Source organism: Spinacia oleracea, chromosome 1 (genome assembly GCF_020520425.1).
Source record: "Spinacia oleracea cultivar Varoflay chromosome 1, BTI_SOV_V1, whole genome shotgun sequence".
In the NCBI taxonomy this organism is placed as follows: domain Eukaryota; kingdom Viridiplantae; phylum Streptophyta; class Magnoliopsida; order Caryophyllales; family Amaranthaceae; genus Spinacia; species Spinacia oleracea.
Window position 1 is genome coordinate 249650 of NC_079487.1, and position 7095 is coordinate 256744.

General features: G+C 33.2%; 1 long non-coding RNA gene across 1 annotated transcript; it reads left to right on the top strand.

Annotated features, from left to right (window-relative positions):
• The first annotated feature begins 2365 nt into the window (after window positions 1–2365).
• Window positions 2366–6644, top strand: LOC130465689 (uncharacterized). The gene is made up of 5 exons (XR_008925706.1): window positions 2366–2441; window positions 2598–2707; window positions 2909–2996; window positions 4403–4500; window positions 6458–6644. It is a non-coding gene; the product is annotated as an uncharacterized lncRNA (long non-coding RNA).
• The last annotated feature ends 451 nt before the right edge of the window (window positions 6645–7095 follow it).

Genomic DNA, 7095 nt, shown 5'->3' on the forward strand with positions numbered 1-7095 from the left:
ACTTAATCTATGTCTTTTTAACAAGTAATTTCAGTTACCATTTTGATTATATCGTAGATATAATGATCCCATATAAAGGTTTTTTATTTCTGTAAAACTGAATTTCATACTCCGTATCTATTTCCTTAAACATAAAAAAATCGCCTTATGATTCTCTTAAAATTGCCTAGATCCTACATATATTAAAATCATAGAAATAATACATATATTAAAATCATAGAAATCATACATATATTAAAATCATAGAAATCATACATATATTAAAATCATAGAAATAATACATATTAAGCATATTGCGATCACAAACCTTAAATTACCTACTACCAATTGTAACCCCGCGTGATGAACTAAAAAGGGGTGATTTATTTTACCGGGAAAACACCCAAAATAGACACAACGCAATAAAGAAAAAGCAACATAAAATCAGCTTCATAGTTGATTCTTCGTTCTTGGACAGCTTGTGTAGTAATATGTCATTATTTGTCTTCATCTCGACAACCTTTTCATTTAGCAACCTATTTTTAACCTTTAGTTTCTCAGCCTCGAAGTTCAAAACCAAGCATTGTTCCCTTAGTTGTGCGACTTCATCCTTTACATATGAGCTTCGAGTTGGTTAACATCGTCTGCCCAACAGAAAAATCCACAATTTTCGTCCTAATCCAAGAATATTTTAGTATATGACTATAGTTGAGTAAATTAAATAAAACTCTATAACTTATTTTGTTTAGGAGTTACCTTCCAATTTGAACAACAATAGAATTTGCGTCCGGCATTGTTTGTTTTTTTGCACACTTGAAGCTTGGCTGGCAGGTTGTGATCGCATAAGATGAACCCAGCAATTCATTTGACACTGAGGTTAGAGGTATTTGTTGAAGATGAATCTTCCATTTGTGACAACTCTTTGATTACAGTCATGTGGACAGTGAAATCTGAAAAAAAGGAAGTGATACTTTTGAAGTCGAAAGTGTCCTGTGAAAGATTTGTATTTAAAGGATTACAAAGTTTACCGTTGGAGTGAGCTTTCAAATGGGAATTAATAAAGGATTAGTTTACCGTTGGAGATTTAATGAATGTTATGTTTGTTAAAGAAATGATCCTGTGAAATCTTACATGACATTTGTAATTACTAAACAACTGTTTTCTTTTTATAAAAATGATTTTGTCAAATTCCACATGACCTTTTATAGGACCAAACAAATGTTTTCATTTGATAAAATGATACTTTGAAATCGTAAATAATTCTTTCACTTATATAATGAGTCTATTATTAAACAAAATTCAGATTTAATCTTATAACAACATTCAACCAAAGAAAAAAATATTTTTTTATAATAACATAAATTATAGTAATTTATAAACGTACTACAACATCATTTTTATAGATACAACTACAATTTAACACATCCAATATACGTAGCACACTTTGAAACTATTAACTCTAGCTACTACATATCCAATACACATAACACACTTAAAATTTTTTATAATTCATTCTACTACATATTACATAAACAAGTGTATTCACTACTACTATCTTCTCATGCAGCTGGGTAAGGGCTCCCATAAACTACACTTTCAACAGCCTGTACAAGGAAATGAGTAAGATGAAGGTTAACACATGGGAAATATTTCATATTTTTATACAACTTCTGAGTATATAAGAATATACCTTTGCTTTTCCATAATGACCCTTAGATTGAAGGTCTGACTTTATTGCCATATCAACATCATCCTGTTTCCAGCAGCAAATTTTGCATCCATTCGGGTTCCATTCTACTTTCCTAGCATGTGTGATCCTGTCTAAGTATATGAGCTGTAAACATAAAGATGTACATTATCTACTGTTCTAACATGTAACATACAATAATGAGTTGTATAGATACTCACCGCCAATAGCAATGTGCAAAACATCCGCCCCTCTATGTTTTGTGAATTTTAGATAAGTCTTTGATAAGCCACTCTATTACGTACTTACCCCAATTGTAGTCGTAAGCTTTTCTAGCTTTGTCTAGTACGTAAATATGCACTGAACTTATTAGATCGCTCTTCCGTATTGGACATAACAACACACCCAATGTGTAAAGTAGAAAGTGTTGCTTAAACATGGTCTTGTTAGATTTCTCCGAACATACTTTATCGAAAAGTCTTGATTCGTCGATGGAACCATTTACTGTTTCCTCCATATAGTGCAATTTCCAATCCTTGTAGTCTTGACGGGAGGCACTAGAGGAAAAATCCTTATAGGTGGCTCATCAAAGGTTGCTCTTATCACATAAGGGCAACCTTTGAAGAAAAAAAATTAGGAAAAAGTTAAAAAAAATATTAAAAAACATCAGTCTTTCTTTTCAGTTCTGAAAAGCGCAACCTTTGCCTATCAAGGCCTAAGGTTCTCGCTGCTCCCCCTTTGCTCCCCGCCTCCCCGGTGTTCTAGCTTCACTCAGGTTCGCATCTCTCTCTTTCTCTCTTCCTCTCTCCTCTAGGTTGATTTCACTCTTTGGTCTTTCAAACCCTAATTCCTGAATTCATTCCGTTTCTTGTTTTTCGCTTTAATTTTGGGTTGATTTTCGTTAATTTTCTTAATCTTTTGTTGTTGTTAGGTTTTAATTATGCACAATGTCGCGTGTATCGCCGGCCAACCACAGAGCACCGCCGCCGACTAGCCATGGATGTTTGTCGATCCCGAGTCGTTTAAATTATCAAATATCAGGTTCAAGGTCCCTGAATTCTATTTTTCGCATTTTGTTTAAAATTTCTGTTGTAATATTTCTAAATTATAAATTCTATTTTTCTCATGTTGATTAAAATTTTGGTTTTTTTATTCATCAGTTTGATTTAGGAATTTGGTTGTTACTTGTTTTATCAATCGGATTGAATTTTTGTTTTCTTCAATGTCCGGTTTCTTTCTCAGAAGAATGGGTTTCAATGTCCAAAGACCAGCAGGTTCTTTCACTTCTGGGCTAGTGGGAGACTCATCACCCTTTGTTGTACTGCCTCAAGTAAACTATTAAGGGTGTGTGTGTGAGAGTGTGAGCGTCACTGTATTTTTTTATTAATAAATTTTTCTGATGGCTTATTGTGTCTCTCTTAGTTGGTAATTCCATGGATTAGAACTGTCATATTGTTGAAATAAAATAACTGTATTGATGGTAGGTATTAGGAAAACATTGGAGTTCTATGATTTGGAAGCACAGTATGAACTAGCATTCAAGTTTTGAACTAGATTTGATGTAGACAATTATGGAGCTGGAATTGTACTTATACCTTCTCAAGATTACTTTTTATGCTATGATATTATTCAAAGGGTTTGATTATTTAATTTCGGATGGAAGTGAATTGTTTTGTGTGATTTTGTGAATTGTTGATTTCAGTGATTTGTTGATTTCAGTGATCTTGTACTGGTCAATGTTAATTGCTTGCTCACGAAGATGAATGATCTCTGTCTTGTTGTCTATTGTATTTACATATTCTTTTTTTTTTGTTTATAAAATCAATTAGATACAGAAATGGCGTGTTCTCCATTTCTTTTTTCTCAGCTTTTGTATTGCCTTGTTCAGTTCATTTTCATTTGGATCAGTTAGCTTCTGCATTCCTTCGGTAGGTCCCAAACTTTTGTATCTGTTGGCTGTTGACACTTTTTGGTATTTACTCCTTGTCTAGCCTGCCATGTTGATTAAAATCAGTGTCCCTGGAACTTTCTGCAATCAGTTCTTTGAAAAGAAACATAATTCCCTCCTTTTTTTACGCCATAAGTAGTTTCTCAAAGTTATCAAATTTTTCGAAGGAATGCCTGTTTGTTAAAGTATCAGAATTGTTGCAGTCTTGTTTCTCATAATTTTTAATTTATATTAAGTTTTAATCAGCACAAATCAGTTTTGTATAGTAAAAACAGGTGAAGATAACATAGCCTTGATAGGTTTTTGACCCAATCCCTCCTTTTGTGTAGGGTTGACAGCTTCACAGACCTTTAGTGTTCATAGTTAACAGTATTTTGTACAAAATAAATAAATTGAGGCCATTTTGGTTTGTAAGTTAAAAAGACACATGATGCTTCTAATCTTTGAATGTTTTAGGATTTTCAAAGTTTATCATATTTGTTTCGATGTTATGTAGTAAAGAGGATCTTAGTGTCATACTATGCGTATATTGACAAGTTCCCAGCTTTCTGTTTGCAATTAATTGAATGACTAGACGGCACTATATCACGATTTTTTCTAGTTCTGTTAATGAAAAATTGGCTTGTCCTGATACATTTTTCTCTACTAAATGATCTCTATTTCCATTAATAAAAATACAAAAATTTATATTTATGAAAGTAGTGTAAATGGAGAAGTTAGTTGCTAAATATTTTCTTGCACGAGTGTGAGGCTTTCCCCTTGTAACTTAAGTTCTTTTTGTTTTTCAGCCCCTTCTGAAAGTTTGGAAATAAATTTCAAAGTAAGCTCTGCCTTGGTGGAAATCGTCCGGCGTATAGGTACAAGGCCACGCTATATTCTCGCAAAGGTACGTGAACCTTCTTGTTCTCCTTAGGTTCGTTGAATTATTGTTTGTTTGTATTTCCCTTGCCCGAGTTTGTTTTGTGAATTTTAAATCAACAGCTGAAAATGGATATGATCTCAAATTCTCACTTCAGTAAGCTAGATCTAATTGTTATACCGTCACTGTTATTGGCTTTGCCTAAATCTAAGGATAAGTTAGCATATTCCTTGAGAAGATGAGTATATTTGTATGAGAGGCCAAATGTTTTGTTCGAAGGAAAGAAAAAAGTAGAAGGGACTAGGAAGAGGGAGATAAGATGTGATCCTTACATGTCATATTTTGACTAAAACAGGAGTTTTCGCTCCCACCTCTCAACTAATGAACCAAAATAAGAATTCTTAACCCTTTACATGTTTAAAATACTTAGTATTAGGTTGCCAATCCTCATTCTCATCTACTTTGGTCAATTTATGCACATTTAAGGCTCGTTTGATAGTTATATGTCTTAGTTTCACTAAAATAGGTGTTTTCGCTCCCAACTCTCAACTAATGAACCAAAATAGGAATTCTAGACGTTTTTCATGTTTAATTCACTTAGTATTAGGTTGCCAATCCTCATTCTCATCTACTTTGGTAAATTTATGCACATCTAAGGCTCGTTTTGGTCATTATAGGTCATATGTACCTTTATCGAGCCAAATGAGCCTTAGATGTGCATAAAGAACTTGAAATGAATCTTAGTAACCTCTAACTAAGCATATCAAACATAAAAAAGGTTTATAAAGTGTCTTTAGGTTCATTTGTTGATATTTGGGATCGAAAATGTCATTTTGGGAAAATATAACCTATATCGTCCCGAATGAGCCTTAGATGTGCATAAAGAACTTGAAATGAATCTTAGTAACCTCTAACTAAGCATATCAAACATAAAAAAGATTTAGAAAGTGTCCTTAGGTTCATTTGATGATATTTGGGAGCGAAAATGCCATTTTGGGGCAAAAAAATGGCCTATATCGACCCAAATGAACCATAGGCGTGCATAACGAACTTGAAATGAGTTTCATAAACATATAACTAATCATATGAATCATGAAAAAGGTTTAGAATGTGGAAATAAGTTCGTTTGTTGGTAGTTGGGATCGAAAATGCCATTTTTGGCCATAAATGACCTATATCGACCCATATAACCCATAGGCGTGCATAACGAACTTGAAATGAGTCTTATAATCATATAACTAATCATATGAATCATGAAAAACGTTTAGAATATGGAAATACGTTCGTTTGTTGGTAGTTGGGATCGAAAATGCCATTTTTGGCCATAAATGACCTATATTTACCCAAATGACCCATAGGCGTGCATAAAGAACATGAAATGAGTCTTATAATCATATAACTAATCATATGAATCATGAAAAATGGTTAGAATGTGGAAATAGGTTTGTTTGTTGGTAGTTGGTTTCGAAAATGACATTTTTTGCCATAAATGGCCTATATCGACCCAAATGACCCTTAGGCTTGCATAACGAACTTGAAATGAGTTTCGTAAACATATAACTAATCATATGAATCATGAAAAAGGGTTAGAATGTGGAAATAGTTCGTTTGTTGGTAGTTGAGATCGAAATTGCCATTTTTTGCCATAAATGACCTATATCGACCCAAATGACCCATAAGCGTGCATAACGAACTTGAAATGAGTCTTATAATCATATAACTAATCATATAAATCATGGAAAAGATTTAAAAAGGGTACTTAGGTTCATTTTATATTTGGGATCGAAAATGCCATTTTTGGCCAAATATGATCTATATCGAGCTAAGTGAGCCTTAGATGTGCATAAAGAACTTGAAATGAATCTTAGTACACTCAGAAAGTTGTTTTCGCGACCAATATAATTTCTGTTTTCGCATATGAAACTTAATTTAATTTATTGGTTTGCATGTACGTTGTTCTTTTAATGGTTTTCACAACTCCAAGGGAGGGGCCCTTCACCAAAGAGGAGTTGGATGAAGTTCGAGACAAGTGGGCTACTTACTTCAACGATTGTGAATTACCCTCAGTGTAATAATTAGAGAAGGCTTGTAGTTTTTCGTGACTCTTACATTATTTTGTTATTTATCGATTTAATTAATTACATTCGAATTAATTCGGAAATATTATTGGAAATTTGAAATTTATATCATTTTTGAGGAATGTCAAGATGATGTTTGGTGAAACAGTATTCTATAAATTATAATGCAGAATTTTATATTGCAAAATATCAGGAATTATATTGCAGATTTTTTAAAAAAAAAAAAAAAAAATAACTCAAAAGTTGCCCTTGTTTGCAACAAGAGCAACTTATGTGAAGCTTATAAGTTGCCCTTGTTTCAAACAAGAGCAACTTACGTGAAGCTTATAAGTTGCCCTTGTATGCGACAAGGGAAACTTATAAGTTTCACATAAGTTGCCCTTGTTGCAAACAAAGGCAACTTATAAGATTATAAGTTGCCCTTGTTAAGGGCAACCTTTGATAATTTCACAAAAGTGACCCCCCCATATGTTGCCCTTGCAATTGGCAACCTATAAGCCTATTTTAAGGGCAACCTATAAGGTTTTTTCCTCTAGTGAGGCCT